Source organism: Anomalospiza imberbis, chromosome 8, assembly GCF_031753505.1.
Source record: "Anomalospiza imberbis isolate Cuckoo-Finch-1a 21T00152 chromosome 8, ASM3175350v1, whole genome shotgun sequence".
In the NCBI taxonomy this organism is placed as follows: Eukaryota; Metazoa; Chordata; class Aves; order Passeriformes; family Viduidae; genus Anomalospiza; species Anomalospiza imberbis.
This window is the reverse complement of record NC_089688.1, coordinates 8,360,102-8,381,422: the sequence shown is the minus strand read 5'-3', so window position 1 is coordinate 8,381,422 and position 21,321 is coordinate 8,360,102. Positions and strand designations below refer to the sequence as shown.

General features: G+C 37.9%; 1 protein-coding gene and 1 long non-coding RNA gene across 20 annotated transcripts in view; one reads left to right on the top strand and one right to left on the bottom strand.

Moving 5' to 3' along the window:
• GRID1 (glutamate ionotropic receptor delta type subunit 1) overlaps positions 1-21,321 on the top strand; it is a 533,233-nt gene that overhangs the window by 148,431 nt on the left and 363,481 nt on the right. The window contains exon 1 of one of the 19 annotated variants that reach the window (XM_068197196.1): positions 6,465-6,574. The exons of 17 other annotated variants lie outside the window; for them this stretch is intronic. The gene's annotated coding sequence lies outside the window, so the exon portion shown is untranslated. Of the gene's footprint in view, positions 1-6,464; positions 6,575-21,321 lie in introns of those variants that run through there. One more of the 19 variants, XM_068197197.1, reaches the window with a different exon arrangement.
• Positions 12,825-18,527, bottom strand: LOC137478555 (uncharacterized). The gene is made up of 4 exons (XR_011001647.1): positions 18,394-18,527; positions 18,104-18,236; positions 16,014-16,355; positions 12,825-13,337 (listed from the first exon to the last, which is right to left on the bottom strand). It is a non-coding gene; the product is annotated as an uncharacterized lncRNA (long non-coding RNA).

Genomic DNA, 21,321 nt, shown 5'->3' with positions numbered 1-21,321 from the left:
AACTTTTGCCTTACTTAATTTGGTGGTGGCCTAATTATACAGTTCAATACAATCTAATAATCCAGGCTAAAGTACAGGACAGTAGAAGATTTTTCTTTGTGATTTAGCTGGCAGCAGACACTAATCTTTGTGGTTGTTATCAGAGAAAGACATCTGAATCTATAGCAGTATTTGTCTTTTCCTGGCACTCAATTCCTGCCTTCTCTGTGTGTCAGGGTTTTGTTTATTGTTTCCGGTTCTTCTGGGCTCCAGACATTCATCTTCATTTCTGTGGTTTTTCCCTTCTCTCTGTGACTCATGGCAATAACTTATTTTCCTTTTAGTTGGTAAACAACACGCTGATGTGTATTCTCAATGTGATGTGGGACATTGCTGTTAGATCAGAAGCAGTGACTCAGCTTTCTTTAGCCAGTGAGTGGCCAGTTGCTGATTCACTTTGACAAATGTCTGGTTTATAGTGAACAGTGACAAATTTGACAGTATTTAAGGAACTCCTGAATAAAATCACATTTCCTTTTATATTCTTTAAAGTCTGCTACAAGCACAACTAGAGGGAGAAAAAGTCTGTTTAAAGAGTGACCTTGATCATTTAAAAGAATACATTCTATGATACAAAAGAAATTTGGATGCTATTCCAGTGTGAGAAGTTACCTAATAAACTGACTTCATTCTTGGCATAGCTACTGAGTAGTTAAATCAGTAATACAATTATATCTCCTTGCTTTATTGCTGTACTTCATATATTTATATATAAAGTTATGGAAAAATTTCTTGCTTGTTTTGCATGTGTGCATGTTTTCTTGATTTGTGGTACAGAGTGCTCTTTTAGACTGCATAAAAACAGCCTTTACTAATGAACCTGGATCTCTAATTACTACAGTACAATTTCCCCCCATTCCTCCTCCTTTCTTTGTCTAGTGACTAAAAGGTGATGAATCCAAGTCATCAGTCATCACTAGCATCAGCCTGTTCCTGTAGCAGTTTATATTTCTATTCTGCTCCTTCTGCTGATATGTTTTAGATGAAAGCCTTAATAACAACAGAAATTAAAACAAGGGGAGTCACAGTGACTTGTAGAGACAGACAATGTTAATTTATTTCATGATTCCCCCTCACTTGCTTTCTGAAACAGGAAGACAATAATCCTTCCTTAGCAGGATAGAATCTTGCCTGTCACTGATATCTGGAGAGGCTGGTCCTAAAGCCCTGTATGTTTGAAGATTACAAATAGGATAATGCTGTGAGTTTACAACCTTAATACAGGAATATAGGCAGGACTAATCAGATAAGAAAGAATGGGTTTTTATGCTTTTAAAATTACCACTTACTATTCGGTGCTTTTTTCTTTTTACTGCAGGTAAATGCTACTGTCAACTTAATGTGGTTATACTTAGATGTTTATAAAGGAAACATGCTGCTTGTGAAAAACAAATGTAAATGGAAGAAGGACTATTCTTTCATTAAAAATAGGGTTTTTATTAAATAAGAATTGTTTGTTATGCATGGATTCAGGATACAAGAACTGGTAGAGTCAATGCAACTAAAGCAGGCCAAAGTTGTGCCATGAGCTTGACCTTTTCCTAGTCCTTTTTTTTCTCTATTAAACAAAGTAACATTTCATAAAGGCAAAATGTAAATTTATACTTGGATGTGTTTCAAAATCTCTGGCTAGATTACTTGGTTTGCTATACCAAGTCTTGGTCTTTCTTTCCTTGCAAATGGGTATTGGAAAGGAAGTTTCATCATCTAATGTTGGATATGCAGCAGTCTTTATTGATATCTGCTCTTCTTGGAGAAGCTTTTTGTTCATAGGGAAGAAGGTTATCTGAGCCCATCCTTTAAGACTGTGTTGAAAAGCACCTTGGGAAAACTTTGGTATATCACACCATTTCTGAAGCCTCGCAGCCTTTCTGAATTGCTGTTTGTTCCTGAAAAGATTTTCACAATTTTGCCATTGTGATGTGCTTCACAGACATTTACCTTGCTGGCTTAATAACTCTTTTCTTCATTTTCTTACCTCTACAATGACACCACTACTAGACAAAAGTGAAAAGAACGAAAAACTGGAAAAAAATATATAACAGAAAATGTGAAGTGATGAAGCACATCTGTTTGAGTGAGTAAGTACAGCAAAGGATCGCCTAGTAAACTACAGAGTACCTTCAGAACAGTCAAACTGTCAAGGAGCATCTTTAGGATGTCCTTTTGTGAAATATTTATCTATGGAATCCCAACAACAGAAGACTATTACAAGGAATAAGATGTATTCTGTTGCAATGAGATTCTACTCATTGCACTACTATAAACATAGCAGTGTCCTGGTGAATTGCAGAAATCTTAAATATTTAGATTTGGATTTTCAGAACTATCTCTAACTTTTCCAACTACTAATTTTATTTATTCTTAATCCCCTAAAGTGAAATAATATGTAAAATAAACCAGCATTGCATGACTGAAGTGGGTGAATACATGTATTTTGGGGCATTTAAAAAGCAGTGAACAATTTTGTTTAAAATAGTTTCATGGTTTGTCATTTACCTGTTGATTTCCTTCTGGATTCCTGTTTGTTTGTCTCAAGCAGTTGTTTCATATTGTCTTTCTTCTATTTCATTGGCTCTTACACCTGGTGAATTATCTTTACTGGGAAATGCCATTTGTTTTATGTCTGTACAGGGCCTAGCATAAATAGGGCCTAACCTTGTCAAATCTCTGGTTGCAAACAGCAATATTAATAATTAAAAATGGCACAGGAAAATTGGATTGAGACTGGAGTTTGTATGAAATGTAATAGTCAATGTAATAAAAGACAGTCTTTAACATATAAATGGGTTTGAGAAGATACGGTGTAATCAAATTCAACTGCATTTTTTAGTACTTTTCCTGTCATGTCTCCCAAGGTGCTTTACAGCACAATAATCAATTAACTCTGGATCTAATCAGTGAACTAGTGCAGTAATCCACAAAGTGGGACAGTGAGTTACAAGAGCCTGATGTTGGTGAGGACCCCAGCGACTGTGCTATAATTCATGAGGAGATGTCCGTGAAACCCATCAAGGCTGGGTGTGGCAGAATACATGGGGAGGCAATTCCATGTTCCAGGGAAGCAGTTGGAATAAAGTCCATTTCTTTGAGAGCATAGTAATCTGAAGATGGGAGGGTTTGGGATGTGTGCTTTGTTTTAGGGTGATACTGAGAAATCATAAGAGGAATTTTTATCCCATTTTCTGGTTTGCTTCAGTTTTGCTTTTGTAAATGTTTGTGAGTGCAACTATCTCTCAGATGTGAACTCTGTGAATTGCAAGTACTGGTTTCTTGGCAACCACATCAGGACTTTGCTATTTGCAGCTAGAAAGGAGGGTGCATTTTAAAACAGTCTGCAAATTTAGAGGTTTTGATGGCATTCATGGCAACCAAGCTCTTAGGCTTGTTCTTAGTCCTCAGACTCCTAAAGGCACTACACCGTTGATGTAGTGAGTGCCAAAGTAAACTTGAATTACCTAAGGTACTCCTGCTTATTAGAAGACAGTCTTTAAAATACAAACTTTGCTGTTAAGGATGTTTCAGACCAGGTGGGTTCAATAAACTACTTGTATACAGCGTTTCAGGTGGATAATGATGGGCACTTTCTGTGTCACCTGGAGATGATGACAGGAGCTGAGGAGTGTTCCTGTGAACACCTCTTGGGAGAGGAGGAAGAGGTTCTTCAGGTACAGAAAGGATCAGCGTGGGAGAGGTGAAGGGCATTTGATGCAGTGGTATGACCCATACAATTTCAAGTGTAGTTTTCCTCTTTCTAGCTCCCTCCTTCATCTTACTGCCTCAAATCTAGGGATCTCTGTGGAGCACAGATACTGATGACTATCAGGCAGAGTAGGCAATATTCCAGTTGCTAGTGTCCAGATGCCTGATATGCAAGCAGTACAATTTCAATGTTATTCTTTGCCATTATATGTGATTTACATAAATTGTTCTTAAAAAGTAACAGTGTCTGCGAAGAATTAATTTTAAGTATTTATTATTGTGAACAATTAGAATGATTTATTTTAAGTTGCTATTACTGTCTGAGCAATGAAATCTGTGGTTATGAGAACTGGCTCTGAATTTACAAGATGTTGATTCTGCTGGAATTCAGGTGAAGAAAAGTGAAATGTCAGTGAAATGAGGAAAACGAGATATTTTCATTCTCTTTTTGTGGATGTTGGTGCAGGCTCTAGAATGCGTGTTCTAAATGTGTGTTGGATCAAGGTTTTAGACTATCAGCTTGTAGGATCAGAGAGAGTTTTTAAAATATACCATGAGGGATTTATACCCTACTTTGAATAAATGTTGAATAGTAGTAATAAAACAACATAATTGTCATGACTACATCAAAGATTCTAAAGAAGCTTTTTATTTTGTGGCACTGCAGTATGGTGGCACTGCACCCCAGCACTTTTAACAAATGTAAATTAATTGACCTTCTTGTACCTTCAGAGAACTGATAATTCTCCTACAGATAAGGAACCCCCAACAAACGTTTCTAAAGGAGTCAGTCCAGTCACAGTGGGGTCACAGCTGGGAACCAGGTTTCATTCTTCATTGCTGTGACTAACCTTTCCTCACTCTACCCCTCTTTGCTCCTCTTTAGCCCATTTTTTGGAGTTAAGCCCCTTTGAAGCCATGGTTTTTTTTTATATATATATTTTTTTCCTAGTTTAATACAATTTTCCTTCTATGAAATGGGGAGAGCAGTGCTTATATAACTCTTGAGGGGTTTAGTAGTGTTGTCTGGCTCAAAGATGCAGAATTTCTTGAGCCAGAGAACTGTGACTACATACATATCTATGCAGTGAAGAAATTACAGTCCCTTCATACCTGGAACTTCTAATGTCTCCCTAGACTGCTGATGGATGCAGCAACTGCATCATTTCTTTCTCAAGCTCCCTCTGCATCATGCAAATTTTTACCCATATATTTATTATTTATTAAATAAAACATTTATTATTTTTTCTTATTATTTTCAGAATCTCTTGACACAATTACTAAATTATGTATTCTTATGGGTATGTTAGTTTGTGCACATAAGAAGACAGAACAGTACAGGTTTCAATTTTCAGCGTTAGAATGAAGTCTAGCTACATATCTCAAACAGCATACCTAGATGAAGTATCTATTGTGCTAAAGCAAATAGTGTTACTTTTTACTACTCCCTCCTGGAAAAGGGCCATGTTTTTGAGATGAAATCCAGCATCTCAAATGAATTTTTTATATAACTTGATGTAGCAGGATTCATTTTCTCCATCATCTAATGGATCATGTTTATTGAATCAGACAAACTCGAGAATCTGAGCTTTCAGACGTGGAGGGCAAACAATTGCCTGTGTTTGTTTGGCATCATCTATTTATCAAGATTTTCATCTTGTGCAGATACTTATAGATTGAGTTTCCATCCCTTTGTGAAAGTTCCATTATCTTAAATCTTTAAAACCTAGTATTGAGGAAAAAATGACGTTTAGGAAAACCACTAGAAATATTTTATAGAATTTTTATAGGACTGCTATAAAGTAAATGAGTGGTTATTGTGTTTCTGTACATTATTTTGATTCAGTGACTAAGGAGAATATGACTTGAAGGAAAAAATAGCTTTGATCAAGCTTTAGCAAGGTGAGTAACAAAACTTCTGCAGTTCTGCCTCTCTTAAAGATGCAGATACTCAGCTCTTTGGGCTAAAGAAAGATCTTTCTTCTGTTGAGAGATTTTTGCATTGACAGCAGTTCTGGTTTAACTGTTTGTCTGGTAGTGTGAAGACTGATTGCTCCCATCACTGTAGGACAGAACCCTGCCTATTTTCTCCTGACACTTCCCTTTGTGAACACTGTGGAATATTGCAGCTCCCCAGCAGGAAAATTGACCTTGTTGCACTGAAATCAGCTGGGAGAGTTACCACTGACTGCAGCAGCAGCCAGGTCAAGCCCAGGGTTAAATTATTTTTGCCCATCCGTTGGATCCAGCAGTGTTGTGTTCCAGGATTTCTGGCAGCTTTGCCCATGCCATAGGTAGGCCTGGAAGGGAGGGCATTCTCCACGTGCACAGCAGGTGTGGACTCATCAAGCAGCAACAAGAGGCAGCTGTGAGGAGCCTGGGGCAGGGAATGGGCAACGCCTGGGGCAGGGAATGGGCAACGCCTGGGGCGGGGAATTGGCAACACCTGGGGCAGGGAATGGGCAATGCCTGGGGCAGGGAATGGGCAACGCCTGGGGCAGGGAATGGGCAACTCCTGGGGCGGGGAATTGGCAACACCTGGGGTGGGGAATGGGCAACGCCTGGGGCGGGGAATTGGCAACACCTGGGGCGGGGAATTGGCAACACCTGGGGCGGGGAATTGGCAACACCTGGGGCAGGGAATGGGCAACGCCTGGGGTGGGGAATTGGCAACACCTGGGGTGGGGAATTGGCAACACCTGGGGCAGGGAATTAATTTGCAACACCTGGGGTGAAGGTAGCCTTGCTGCAGCAGAACGCTGAGGGTGCTGCAGAGAGGTGGTTGTCTGCTGGAGGTCTGCCTGCTTTTCTTTCTTCAAACAACAGCTCTCAGGTCAGATTTCTGTGTTTTAGGAATTGATGGTATAGCTTGTCTCTGTGGGTAACAAGGCTTACTTATTTTGCGTCACTTTTGCTCATTGTGAGCATACATTTTTGTATGTGTTACAAGACTTGGTTTGTGTTTGTGAGCTAGGTAAGGGATAAATTCTTTCCAGGACTGTCTCAGAGTCCTGAAAAAGAGTTAAGCTGGTGTTAGAAGACTGACAAAAATTCATCCAGACCTAGACCCCTATGGGCAGGGGATTGTTACTTACCTGGTATTTAAATGTGTTGGCTGTTTGTCTGGAAACCATGGACAGGTAACTGTTGTGCCTTCAAGAAGACAATTCTATTGCAGGTTGAATAATTACATGTAATATTTTAAAGTAAAGTCCACGAGATTTCATATTGATTGATTTAATGCAGCTTTGCTTTTGCATTGGCTCTTAATTGCTAGCAAACTAGACTGAGATCAAGATTTTTGTGTGTTTTATGGAATACTAGTGGATGAGACAGATTTTGAATGATGTGTACTAGAAATCACTTTGGATTTATCTGTTTTTATGCTGGGTAACAGATATTCCACCTAGTACTCTATGGATTCATTCTCTCCTGCTTGTTTAATGAAACCCTTTGCACCTGTGAAAAGTGGGTGTAAAACGTAGGGAGCAAAGTCTAACTCTTAATTGTGCTATGAATGTAAGAAACTAGTAAAAATTGGAAGTGAGCACATTGATATTCATGGTTCTCCTTCTCTAACAATATCCCCTTCAGAAAACTAGAGCATATATAGTTAGGAGGTTGGTTGCAAAAGCTTGGCTGGGCATCTGCTAAGCTCTAGTATTAGGAAACTAAGACCAAATATTGTTTTAAACACTAGCTGAATCTTATTGTGGTTTGTAATTAGGTACAGCTCTCTCATGTTTTAACAGATACTTCTTTTTTTTCTGCCTCTTCTTGAGACTTTTTTCATACACATTACAAGGATTTGAAATGAAACAAGGTGTATGCCCTGGGGCTTTAATTGCTAGCTGTTAGTAAACAGAAGTTTCTTTGCATTAACTTATAGCAGAGGCTTCTGAATAATTGTTCAGGGATATAGTTTGCTTTTTGTTTGGGGGAACTGTTTCACCTGTTGTGAATGTTAATGGCATGCTTTGAATTACAAGGATTTATTTCAGAGGCTGTAAAAACTGTGAGATATCTATCAGCTGAAATGCAGCTCAGTGTTCCTGAACTACCAGTGTGTAAATGAACTCTTAAGACTGCATTTTTTGAGCTCTGTGAAATGCTGTAGGGTGCACATATCCAGCTGTGAAGGATTACTGTTGATCCCACTAGCTCATCTAGAGAGAGGTTTTTATTTTAGCTCCCACTTTGAATGACTGATTCCTCCTGATGGGGTACATACATAATTGTAATCCCTTGATTACTTTATTTCTTACTATTCATATGCAGTATTGATTTATCAACCATAAACTTTCATCAGTGTCATCTCTGAAAGCTCTTATCTGGAGTGCCACTCATAATGAGAGTTTGTATTGCTGTTACCTGTCTCTGGTGTGGTAGAATGGGTTGCTTTACCTCCCAAAATCACATCTCTTCTGAAGGGTGGAAGGAGTGATGTGTGTAATTGTCGGGGTGGGTTACTGTAGCTGCCTGTTAGGAAGTATTTTTTTCCTATTACACAAGTTTGCTGCCATTGAAATCCAACCTTAAGTAGCTCTGGGAAGGGAAAAAGGAGAAGAATTAAATCAATGGTGAGTGGTCTGCAGACTACCCTTGGGAGCTCAGCCAAGCCTTTAGCTCCTAGTAAAAAACCATTTCTTCTTCACACCCAGAGCAGAAATTGAGGTATCTCCTCTAGCCCTAAAATAAGGAGAAACAAACTCAGCTAATTGAAATCCAGACAGAGCTAGGGATTTCTTCTTACTGCCCTCAAGCAAGGATGTGAGGAGGATGCAATTGTTCAACCATTATCAGGTGTGTTAGAGATTTCTGCTTTCTCTCTTCACTTCCCCACTTTTCATTTCCATGAATTAACATCTTCCCTGGTGGAATTATGCAAAGTTTCAGGCATCAGGTGTCACCCAGGCATTCCACAGTATAGGGCAGTATATTAACAATTGATTTTTGGGTACACTTCAACAGAAGAGGTTTGAGCTAACAGAAGCTGTGTCTTGTCCATAAGCTGAGGCATAACACGCTTGAACAAACAAGTGTTTTGTTTTTCCTACATGCTGTGCCAAGTAAATTTAAAATTTATAATTTTTAATTAAAATTCAAAGTTAAATATTATTTTTTAAAAATAATTTAATCAGACTTTTTCTTCTTACACTTAATGAGTCAGCCATATATCTATGTTGATGGAGAAGCTCTTGCTAAATTTTTTAAGGTTTACCCATAACTGTCTTAGTATTTTTAAGATTATTTTCTGTAGTTTTAGTCTTAAGCTGAAGGTGTAAGCTTATTGTTTTAGCCTTCTAGCAAAAAAAGAAAGGTTTTTTTCCTCAAATCAAGTTGAGATTGGTTATGACTTTTTGTACAGATCTTAAGAGCTGAGGCCTCCATGGAAGATGATGCTTATGATGCAAAGACTGATAGCAATATACCCCCAAAGAAGTTTGTGCTCTTGACATAATAGCTTTTTGCAAATTCATCTTGGACTGATTTTCTGCTTTGGGAGGTGAGAAATGGATCATGCAGTGGAGAGCCAGGTGCAGTGTGTGAGGGGCTGTGAAAGCAGCACCTGTGTTGCAACTGCCTTTGGACCAGCCTCTCCTTTGTACTTCTCAGCACAGGTGAAAGCTGTGAGATTGTTTTATTTCTTGTACTTATGCAGGTGGACATTCTCTGCACCTTTTCTTGGGGAACCTTCAAAAAAAAAAAAATCACAACAGGGAGACTTAAGTGTGTGAGTGTGTAGATGTGAGTTTAAATCACTAGGTTAATTTTTAAATCGGTCTCTGCTTCAGTTAGTACCTTTTGGTTTGTGTCATGAAGCAATTTCAGACTTCACAAACCAGGCTTTTTCAAATTAAATTGAACAGGAAGATGCTCTCCAGGAGCACTCCCAAAGCTGATAAGGGGCAGTTAGCCCACAGCACTGGATCAGTGCTAGTCCCAAGTAAAGCCCTTGTAATCCTATTCTGGGAGCACTTGGTGATCAGCACCAGCTGGTTCAGTGCTCAGAGTGCAAGATCTCCTCACATTGTCTTAAGTTTATTGCTGGTATAGATAATGCATGGGAATTAATTAATATTTTTTTAAAAGGAGGGTATTTTTTTGGACTGAAGTTGAGGGATGGAGGATGAGTGTGAAGTATCTATTGAGATGACTATAAAGGATTAGAAATGCTTCTCATTTGAATAAACTATTTGTACTTGGATTTTTATTATTTTAATAAGGATAGATGAAATTCTTGCCTTCCTCACTGTTCACAAAGGACAAAGGATGATTATGGCAGCATTACTCAATCAGACAGTAGTCAGTGAAACATGTAGGGCACTTCCCTGATATGGGAGAAAGATTATTTAATCTCTTTTTGATAAATCTTAAACATCTTTCAACTCTTTCAGGAAGAAGGTAAATGCCAGCTGTATAAGTGATGGGAGGGGAGGTGATGGTGGTTATTTTGCATTTGTCATTTCCCACAGAGGACTTTGCATACAAACATTTGTGTGTTTTGCACACTAAGAAAGTGAAGGAGAATGACCCTACCCCCTGATAATGAGCCCCCAGGCCCCAGTCTGTACTCCAGTCTTCTGGTGCAAAATGGGGCTGCTTTAGTAATTTGCATTGCACGTGTCATGCTCTTAATACTGGCAATTGATCTGAGTACCACTTCTAGGGCTGTGTCTAAAAGAATGTTTAAAGAAAGTGATAGTTTGCATTCCACAAGATTAAGCAAATGCAGATGGGAGTGGGGGGAGGGTGAGGCAAGCCCCAAACTCAATAATTAAGGTTATGTGAATATATTGCTTTCATCTTCCCTTCTACTGTTCCAATTTTACTCTTCATCACATTCTATGGATTCTTTTTCATCCGTCTCCTGGGTGATATATTTTTTTTCCTGAGAGCTTGTTGTGCCATTGTGACTGTGGGGGATAGTGTACCATTTCTCCTTTCTTGCCGTTATTTATTCAAAAAGATGAATTGTGGTTTTTTTGGTGTGCTGTTTCTAGTTTGAGAGAATGCCAAAGCTTTTTAGGGTTGGACATGCCTGGTGTCCTTTTGCTCTGGGGCTGGACTATACCTTTTGCAGTGATGAAGAGCTATTTGCTGTAGGGGGAACAGGAATCCAGCATACAGGAGAAATCTCATATACCCATGATATTAGCAGTTTTTGTAGGTCTTTTGTACCTTAAAATAGCATGAAAACTGTGAAAGGAGCACTAGATGAAAGTACTGTCAATTGAAATACAAAACTGTATCCTCACCAGAAGTTACAATCAAGTCTTGTCATAAATGATGCATTTTTATGCAGAAGTAAATTTTTTTGTTGTCTCATAACATAGGATGCTGTGAGTTATTAAGGAAGTAAACCAGACAGTAGTGATTCCTGGGCAACTTTATTCAATCTGAATTAATTCTTTTAAAAGTGTTACTTCTGGATTTTATTTTTTTTAATGAAAGCATTTTCTTTCATGAGACAACTGGATAACTCGGTGTTTTCAGACTTTTATCTTTTTCAGAGGTTAAATAATGCTGAGTAGCCAAAAAAGGAAAATGGTCTAACTCATTCTAGTTTTTATATGTGCATATAATCAGGGATCTTTAAGCATACATACACAGTTATTTATTAAATTTGAAGTTTAAGATGACTTTGAGAGCTTGTAGCATATACAGCATGGCATAATTATAAAACAGAAACACATACTGTGATTTGTGCTAATTCTAGCTAACAAAAACTTTTCATATTACTTTTAAAATTCCATCTTGTTTTCCAAGGAAAATTTGTTTGTGCTTACATGTGTATTTCTTCTGTAGTCTGGTTTAATTTCAGCTGAACTTGACAGGAGAGCTAAATGGAAGAAGAGAGGGCTGTTTTGGGGAGATCCTATTAGGATTCCCTGCTGTCAAGGAGGCTCTGTGCTTGTAGCAGGTGCTTCCCTGTTTTTACCACAACAGAATTCCAACAGCTGGTGAACAGTCTTTTTTTGCTTCTTGGCCATGGAATCCTTTGTATATCCTGAAATAGTTTATGCTTTAGATTCCATAGTTGGCTTCTGTTAGGACACAAATCCATTGGAAATTACTCTAGTTTTCCTGCTTACAGAACTACCTGTTATACTCCATCCTCATTTATTCCCCCTCACCTTGCCTATTGAAACCACCAGAGCAGTGAAGATCTACTCTTGCTTTCAGAAAAATAAATTTTAGAAAGTGTTTTGTTAAAGTTGTAGGTGGATCACAACATCTGATTCATATAGAGAGAACAACTTGAGTTAATTAAGGGTTTTGTTTGATCATCTTGCTAAATTATTTTCAGAACAACTGAACAATACTTGAAGAAATAAAAGCCTCACTTCAAAAGTTTTATCTAGGTTACTTCAAAGTTTAGTGGTGCTGGTACCAACTTTTTACAGCTCTTCTCTATTTAAGATGTGTGTCAGCTTGCATGGAACTAGATGGAGGGCGAGAATCCTTTTGTGGCATTTGATGTTGAATGACATGAGGAAGGAACTTCTTTAAGTCAAGGGTGGCAGAGCACTGGAACAGCTGCCCAGAGGGGCGTGGAGTTGTGCAATTCTGTGGTATTAGGTAAGCCATGAGCAAAAAAAATTGGTTCTTTGGAAGGGAAATGTAGCTGGGAAAATAGTCTACATTTATAATAAAGATGATTTACTGCTTATTTTGTAGTGGACTGGGTTTGAGGAGAAGGAGGTTTTTAACTTTTTTGGAAGCAACTCGAAGACTACGCATGTCAGTAGTAGTGATGTATTATTATTCAAGGGAGAGAAAGGCTAACCTCATAAAGCAGTGGGAGAGATATTGAGCTCTTTACTGTTTCCTGGAACAATACAGGAGGCAGATTACAAGTGCTTTGGAGGGCTGGAATCTTGGATGCTGGATTGTTTGATAAAGCACTCATGTGTTGAACAGAGTTGAATGTAAAACACCCAGCTGTTCCATGCTGTGAAGTGATGTGTTCAAAGTGCTTGAAACTGTATTTGGAGGTGGTGCTTTATGTGCTTTACAGGTTTTCAGCTATGACAGATCTCTGACAAGAATTGTGCAAGGGAGCCAACCCAGTACTAAAGTTTGCTGGTTGATCTGGTCTGAAGGGTTTTTGGGTACCACCAGATTTATGTTTATGTGGTCCCTCAGCAGTTGCTGTGGAAGACCCTGGCTTTGCAAAGCATATGCACTTAGGCTAAAGTTCTGAAAAATGTGTATCATGCTTCAAACAGAACATGCTGATATTTAACTATGTGATTATTACAATTGTATTAATGTCTTCTGATATGGCAGTGAATAACCTCTGAAATGTGATTGTCATCTTTGGTTGAGGAATGTAAACAATAGAAATTAGGCCTTTTGGTAATGATTTTACAGGTTTATGTGCTTAAAACCTACTTCACTTCTTTAAACTGAATGAGACATGTTTTGGTACATTGAAATCCTCATGCACAGTGCCTCCCAGAATAGTCCATATGGTATTTGTCCAGCTACTGAGCAGGGATGCAAGTCATGACCTTGTGTAAAATCAACAGTAGCCACATGTCTCTGAGCTCAATGTTTGTCTCTTTGTCTAAGAATCCTTGTGAAGCTTTCTGAGAAGACACAGGTAGAAAGAAGGGTGATAAAGGAGGATGGGGAAATGAGCAAGTACTATGGGGCTTTTGCAGCCAGAACTGAAATTCTGAATTTTGCCCCAAACTCAACTCAAAAGTACTCTCTTATTCCCCCTCTTCTCCCTTGGATCTGCTGGTAAGACAAATTGAAGAGGTAGCTCTTTTTTGTGAGCCAAATGGTGTGGAGATTGGCTTGAGCTACCTTTGCCAGGCTACATTGGTTGACCTATGGATTAATGAAACTGAGACACAGACTTGCTTGGAAAATGACTCTTGAATTTCTAAATGAAATTGTCACTGTCATCTGTTCTATATCTGCTCTTTACTACCTAATTTCTGTGTGAGTAGAAAGCTGTGTTTGACTACCTCGTAATATTTGTGCTTTGCTAATTATTCTTTTCAACATACTTGTTGCTTATCTAGGTATGTCAGGACTTTTGTATGCTTTCTTTGTTATATGAGGTTTTTAAAATTTGTTTTTAAATTTTTTGTTTGTTTTTGTTTTGTTTGGCTTTTTCGTAACAGTGTTTATTAGACATTTGTCTTCTGTTCTACTTTTTTTTTTTGCTTAAATATATCACTCTAAATTGGAAACATTTTCTTCAAAATCTTGTGTTATAGGAAGTGACTGCTCTTCTAGCATCACATTTGCTTGCATGAGAAAGATGGTTCAGCTTTCTGCTCTTGCATTTGCCACAAAACTCCATGTATGTGAATGTTAATGGCTTATCTTTGAAATTAAGAATGCAATGGCATTTATATGTAGTGTAGGATTTTTTCCAAATGCTGAGTATTTTCTCCTCTTGGGAAAACTTATCCTTTAAAACTACTGTGCTTGATTAGGGTTGTATGATGTGGGTTAAGCTATTCAATTTAATTTGAATAGACACCTTCTGACAGTTTTCTGCATCTTACTGAAAAATGGTTCCCAAGTTCTTTTTTCTTGAAAGATAAATATAATACTACAGTTTTTTAATAAAATATAATAACTACACTAAGTGCTATTTCAGGTATTTTTAGTTTCCTTACACTTGTTCAGCTGGTCTTTTTTAAAAGATATAGATGAATGCTGTACAAAACAGAAGTGAATACCTTGGTGGAAAAAGGTAGATAAGATTTTAAAAAATGAGGAACTTAATATGATAAAAGCATAATTTTGAACTACAAAGATTCATTCTTCAAGATAAATATCTTAAAATGATCTGGAGAATATATGTTGTTAATAGTAAAATATTTATTTAAAAAAATTCCAAAGCCCTCTGAGGAAAACTGTATGATTAAGTCATAGATCCTAATCTATCTGTGTAGCTTAGAGCTGGTTTGATCAGAGTTGAATCTCTGTAGATGCACTTTATGCTCATGAAGCAGTATAAAGTCTATTTATTTGATGTTCTTCATTGGTATTTGCCATCTCTTCCCTGTAAATAACCTTATCCACTTAGTTCAATTATTTTAAATACAAAAGAGGAGAATTAGAAACCATTCTAAATATTGGAAGACAGGTATTCTAGGTTTGTGTGGGGAGTTTTTATTGCTGAGTTAAAATATTCTTCTGCATGATAGCAGAAGTGAGTAGTAATTTATGGCATTAAAATTTATGATGCTCTAGGCTTGACTTTTTTGTGACATTTCTAATTCCCCCTAAGTTTTTGCTTACCAATTAAAACCTATTTTTTTAAATAAAATGCTTGTTCTAAAGTTGTTCTTTTAGTACTATATATACTTAGAATAAATCATAATGTTGATGTTATATTCTGTAACATAGGCTATAAATGGATTCAGAAGTGTCCAAATGTATCTTAAATGATTAGGCACTGTCCTACCAAACTAGTTTATTCCCCATTCTTTTATAGAATGGAGAAGTTAAAATATTCTATGGATTATTTTCTTTTTGTTCTTTAATCTGATCATTTCCTTCTTCCCTGCTACCTATAAAGCCTCTTTCCACTAATAACTGGACTCCAAGGGAGGGGAAAATGAAAACTTATAAATTTTAAAACACCTCATAAAAGATGTAAACCAGCCTTATGATCTATAAAAATGTTACAGACTGTAAATCATCTCTCTGGGGACCTTCCAAAGACAGATGCAAGCAATGCTGCTTATTGGGTAGTTCCCATTTCTAATTGCATGGGGGTTTAGGATGTGAAAGATGTAACCTGTAAATGGAACAATACTGAATGTGGTATGGGTTTTTTTTTTTTTTTTTTTTTTCTTGGAGCTGAGAATAGTATTTATGTTTTTTAAAATTTGGGGTTGGAGCGGTGGGCTGGAATAAAACATTGTGGTGAACAAACCTAGTGAAAATCTGTGAATCTTTTCAGGGATTAGGGTTGTTAGAAATGTTAGGGTGAATATAGCCTCTACTGGATGTCATATATTCAAAAATATTAGCAGTATATTAACAGAAGATTAAATGTTTCAACTCCATCAGACTTGGGATTCTTGCCTTTTGCACACTTCTGTTGTCTTAATAAAAACTCCTGTTGTCATTTGCAACAACAAAAACTGATGTGTTCTTGACAATTTTTAGGTCCACTACTCCTATTTTGAGGTCCACTAGCCTTATTTCCTTTTCCTTGTTAATTTTTTGCTTTGTTAGTTTTTATTGCCTTGTGTAAAAAGGTCTTGATTAACCAAAGGGAAAATTGTAACATGTGAGTCCAGATACAGGTTGTAATCTCCAAGTTTTGTCCATTAGCTGCCTCAGTCCTCGGGGAATTGCTGCAGGAGAGATGAGGTCACTTGCTTGCTGAGGTCTTTAGCTTCCCCATGGAGAGGTATAAAGGTGACAGGTCTAACGAGGGTGTTTTTCTATGGGCTTGTGCTCAAAGCAGCTAAATACAATCACCCCTTCCAGACATGTCAGAGTAGACCCCAGAGAGTGAAGCTGGTGAGATTCAGCTGTCAGAGTTGAGATCATTTAGCACCTCAAGATCAGGCATCCGATAACAACCTCTGTGTGGTGTTGACTTGGACAGAATTCAAACGACTGACCTATAGAAAAAAGTGCCTTTTTTTAGTGGACTTTGTCCTCTTTAAAGCTTGGCAGTCTTGCTGTCACTAGCAGTCTTTGCACTGCAGGCACAGCACTGATCTTCCCCTTGTGTGTGATGCAGGAAGGGAACAAGGCGTGTGAGATGAATGGCTGTGCTCTCCAGGAGAGCATCACTGTCTCGTTTTGTACAGGGAAACTAAAGCTCGAGATGACTAGAGACTATGTGCAACTCAAATCAGTCAAGTCTTTGTTAGTTTGAAAAGCTCTTGTATTTTTTCTGAAGTCTTTATCTGTGTAAATTGGTAGAGATTCCTGATCATTCATCAGTGGAGATTATATGGTGATGGAGAAAAAATTTTAATTTGACAGGCTTTCGTATGACAGATTGAAAAAGATTGTAACTCTGGGGTGTGGTGGGGGAAGTGGGTGGGAATAAAAGAGGAAGGAGTGTGGATGTATGTGAAATTCTATGGTCTTCATCACTGCATGCACTTCACAATGTCATTGTTATCCAAGATAAAAAGGATACTAAAGAAAAAAGGATTTTTCTCTGTTGTGAACTCTGAAAACACCCATAGGAGGTTCTACTTCCCTCTCAGTACAATAGGAGTAGAGTTTAAAATAATTTAGACAAGTGAGTTTCAGTTCTGTTAGAAAATTTTTAGTCCTTGCTTGTTAGGGGCTGGAGGGCTGTTCACAGGTGTTTCTTCGACTTTCTTTTTCAAGAAAACTGGTTCTGTGCTAGGAAGTTCTTGATCTTAACCTATAACTGCTAATTATCCCAACCAACTCTGCTGTCTTGTTTCTTTGGCTGAATGTCCAAGAGAACACTTGTCCAGCTGTAGTTGTGCCTCCCCAGCCCATGTACTGAAGATAACAGTAACTGAGGCTGAGAACTTCTTTGGCTATTGGTATGGAGCAGGGGGGTTGTGCAGTAGATTTTTGCTCTCAGCACAGCAATGTGACATGAGAAATTTGTTGCTTTTCCTTCTTCCTTGTATTTTTAGTTAGAACAAGCATTGGCCATATGTAAGTTGTTTCTATTGAGCTGAGTCTTCTGTTGATGTCATGGCAAAACAACATGCAAAGTTAGACCAGAGGATTATATAGTAGGACTGCATCTTCATATTATGCTTAGAAAAATGCACAGTTTCTTGGTTTTTGTGTTTTGTCTTGTTTTTCCTCCTCTTTCTATGATTTAGTGAAAACTTATTTTTCATTGCAAGCCTGTTCCTGAATAAGTCTTTATCACATTTCCACCCAAAACTCTCCTATGGTGATCTAGCCTACTCCTGCAGTGAATCAGCCAGTTATGACTGATTTTGAGTTTAAAAAATCAGGTATTGGTGGGATAAGAAGCTGAGTTCCCCATTGCCAAACATGCTGTTACCTCATATAGAGGGTATTGGTTAAGAAATGGCTATCACAGAGCACTTTTCAATGATACACACCTGTACCAGTTACTTAAGTGTGACAAAAAAACTTTTCCTTTAATGAAGATTTCATTTTTTTAATGGTTTTTGCCTTTTGGAAATAGTCTCTATTCTTGCCTCCGTGCTGGTGATGGTTCAGGTGGGGGAATATGCTTTATTTTCATCTCATAGAGAACGCTGAAGAGTGCTGGGCTGGTGAAAGTATCAGTACCTGGATCAGATATTTTCTCATTGATGTGACAAAACTGCATGCCACGTTGCAAGCACAGGGAGACAGATGAGCCAGAAAGGTTAATTACTTCTCATTTTCTTACCCTTATGTTTATTTCAAATGCTCATCTCTTTCAGTGTCTGAAGGTGGCCAATTAATCTTCTGTGCTTTTGTTTCTACCCAAAAGAATGGCTGTGGTTTGTCTGGTTGTTCCTGACAAAGGTGTGAAGAGTTCTCTAGTGAGGAAGAATACCAAAAAGAATAGAAAACCATTTTGCTTTCAGAAGTCTTTTTGAGGGTTTGTTTAAAGCTAAAACTTGTAGTGATCTTAGCATGAAAGTTCTTCCACCAGGAAGATTGGGGGTTATGCTTGAAGAGAACCACGGTCTCTACCTTTCTACAAAATAGTAATTTCATTCCCTGCAAGCTGTATTCAGAAGGAAGGCTTTCAAATAGCGACCCAGCCCCAGGGAGACGAGTCACCTCCCTGAGTACATTGTTGGTACTTCTCAGCTTCTCTGCTGTTAAATGATTTGCATCTCAGTGGCTTGTCAATGCAAGCTCTGACTCTCCCTAGCTGTATGGAACAGGTGATGGAACTCTGCTTGTTCTTTCACTGTTTATCTTCATAGCTCCATGAAAATAGGATAAATCAGTGCGAGTTTCTCCTGTGGTGCTCTTCTATCTAAACTAAGACATGTTTGTATTTTTTTTTCTTTTAAGCTTATTGTACTCTATTGCATTTTCTGTCATCTGAAAGTACTTTCTTTGAGGACCTGTGCAGAGAATATTTTCTAACAGCAGTTCTTCTGGACTTCTGCACTCACAGTTAACTGGTTTTTCCATGTCTGCTACACCAGAAACAAAAATAACTTACTAAAACAAATGTAAGAAAACCATTCATATTTTTTTAAATGTCTTGTTCTTTTTTAAAACAAATTCCATGCTGCAGAGTGGTGTTTATGTTGCTCAATGTGCAGTTTCACTGTCAGAAACTTGCCTCTTAGCTGGCAAAGAATAAGTAATTTATCAGAACATTTATGTCAAAACCATGTCAGCATGAAGTCACAATGCAGAATGTAGAATGAGAAGTCCAGGAAGTTTAATTATTAGAAATGGTGTCTGGCAAATAAAGGCAAAGTACTTTACAGGAGGGCCTTACGACTCATGGAAAGGAATGTTTCTGTGATCTTCATCATGAAATAATCAGATTTTAAAATATTTTAAGAATTTTTTTTTTTTTTGGTAACTAGCTAACCTCTTTACTCCTGTTCCATCTTTTCCTTTCCAGTTAAGAAGTATAATTCAGAGCAATCAATGATAGGCCCTTTAGGACATATCCATGTCCTCATGTCCTGAAAAGCATAGTTGTAATAATACTTAACAGTGCTGTGCCAGTGGTGCGGGATTGAAAAAGAAGAAAGGAAGAGAAGCAAAATAGTAAAATGTGTTTTGATGCAGCTACATTGTCCTTAATGGGAATTCTAAGCAGTCCTCTCAACGTAGCTCACAGTTTAGTTTAAATTCATTGAAGGAACTCCCCAACTAGTTGGTCACTCAGAGAAAGTGGTTGTGATCAACTAATATGATGAGATTCTGTGAAAATGGATGTTCTGTGAAGCTCTGAATGATTCTAGTGAAGCTTCCCTGGCTTGGTAGACCTGTTCCTAAATCTGACAATTTACATTGTGTTGTTTACTTTTGTACAGGGCAGAAGTGATTTCAGGTGAGGGAATGCTGAATTGCTAACATGCAAGTACCTGGAAAACTTGGCTTACTCTTCTTTGGGTAAGATGGAAGGCTATATCTCCAAAATTGAGAAACATTACTGTATGGCTACTCACCTCATGAGATGAGGATATGCTTTGTAGGTTTTGTCATGTTTATCCTGGAGGAAGGACGTGGTGATGGAATGACTGCATTGAGCACAGGTGGTTTCAGTAGTACTCAAATAAAGCAGCATTCTGGTAGGTCAGGTGCTGTGAAAAGGTTGTTGTGAGTTATATGTAGTCTAAAAGGATATTTATTTTCAAGATATGACCTGCAAAAATGTGGCATTGTTTCCAAGTACGTTTTTGCCTGCCTTTGCTTCTTGCCTCACTTTTGGAAGACATTCATGTCACGCTGTGATGCCGAATATCATGCAACAAGAGAGCTGGGAAAGAGCTTGTCCTCTATAGGATTTGGTTTCATATGTATTTGTTCTTTGTTGTTGCACTCTGAAAGTTTAATCTGTTGAGGCCTTCCATTAATACCATTTTATCAGGGTTACAGTGTTGAGGTAGTGGGAAGTGGTTGGGTAGTTTAGCAGGTAGAATGCTGGGCATGGACTTGGGAAATTTCTTCAGCTTTGTCTCTGCTTCTTTGACTCTTTGGGGCATGAAATGTCCAGTATACTTTGTCATTGTTAATCTCTTCCTCTTCAGAACAGGGTTGTTATTACTGTTTTTAACTGTTTCAAGATCTGTTTGAATGCCTCATACAATGAGGTACAATTCCTCTTCAAGCTGCAATTCAATGGGCCTTTCTATTGTTGCCTCATTAAAAAACAAAAAAACCCACAATTGTTAGTGCCTTTTTGATTTTTTTTTCCCATTCTACCCAGGTAATTTCCCTGGACATGAATTTGATTCATAGCTGTGAAGAAACCTGAATTTTTTTTACTTGTTCTCATTCTGCAGTAGAAGTTAAGATTTGAAAAGCAAGACTTTTCATACCCTTTTTCCTGCATGCCTTTGATTGTTGAAGTGCAGGGCTGTCTTTACTGGACAGGATTTAGAATGGGTGTAATGAAGCTCATGGGGAGTGGTGAAAAATTTCTACAAAGTAGGAAAAAACAAGTGCAAGAGCACTGATGTGATTTAGGGTATCATCAGCCTCACTGGTAAAGGAGACTGCTAGTCAAATGAATGAAGAATAGGAGTTACTTCAAGTCTGGCAAATGAATAAAAGAGGATTGATAGTTTATTAAAGGCCTCTGAGGCTGAAAATGGACATATTTTCAGCCTGTTACAATCTTGCAGTTAATCAAGTTAGCATGCAGAAGTCAGTACTTATTTATTGTAATGTTCTTCAACTTCAGTGCTTTTTAGATTGCTGTTTAACACACAATAACCGTTGTATCCAGTTTTAATTAAACATACAGTCATGCACACTAGAAACATGATTTACACATTTTTCAGTGTAATGATTCCAAAGTTATTTTCCTGGGCATTTCAAATGTTGGTTGAAAGTAAGATTCAGTGTAATTGTTTGGCTTTTCATAAGAACTGCTTCTAACCCAGCTCTATTGACCCATGACTCTGCTCTGTCTTCCCTACC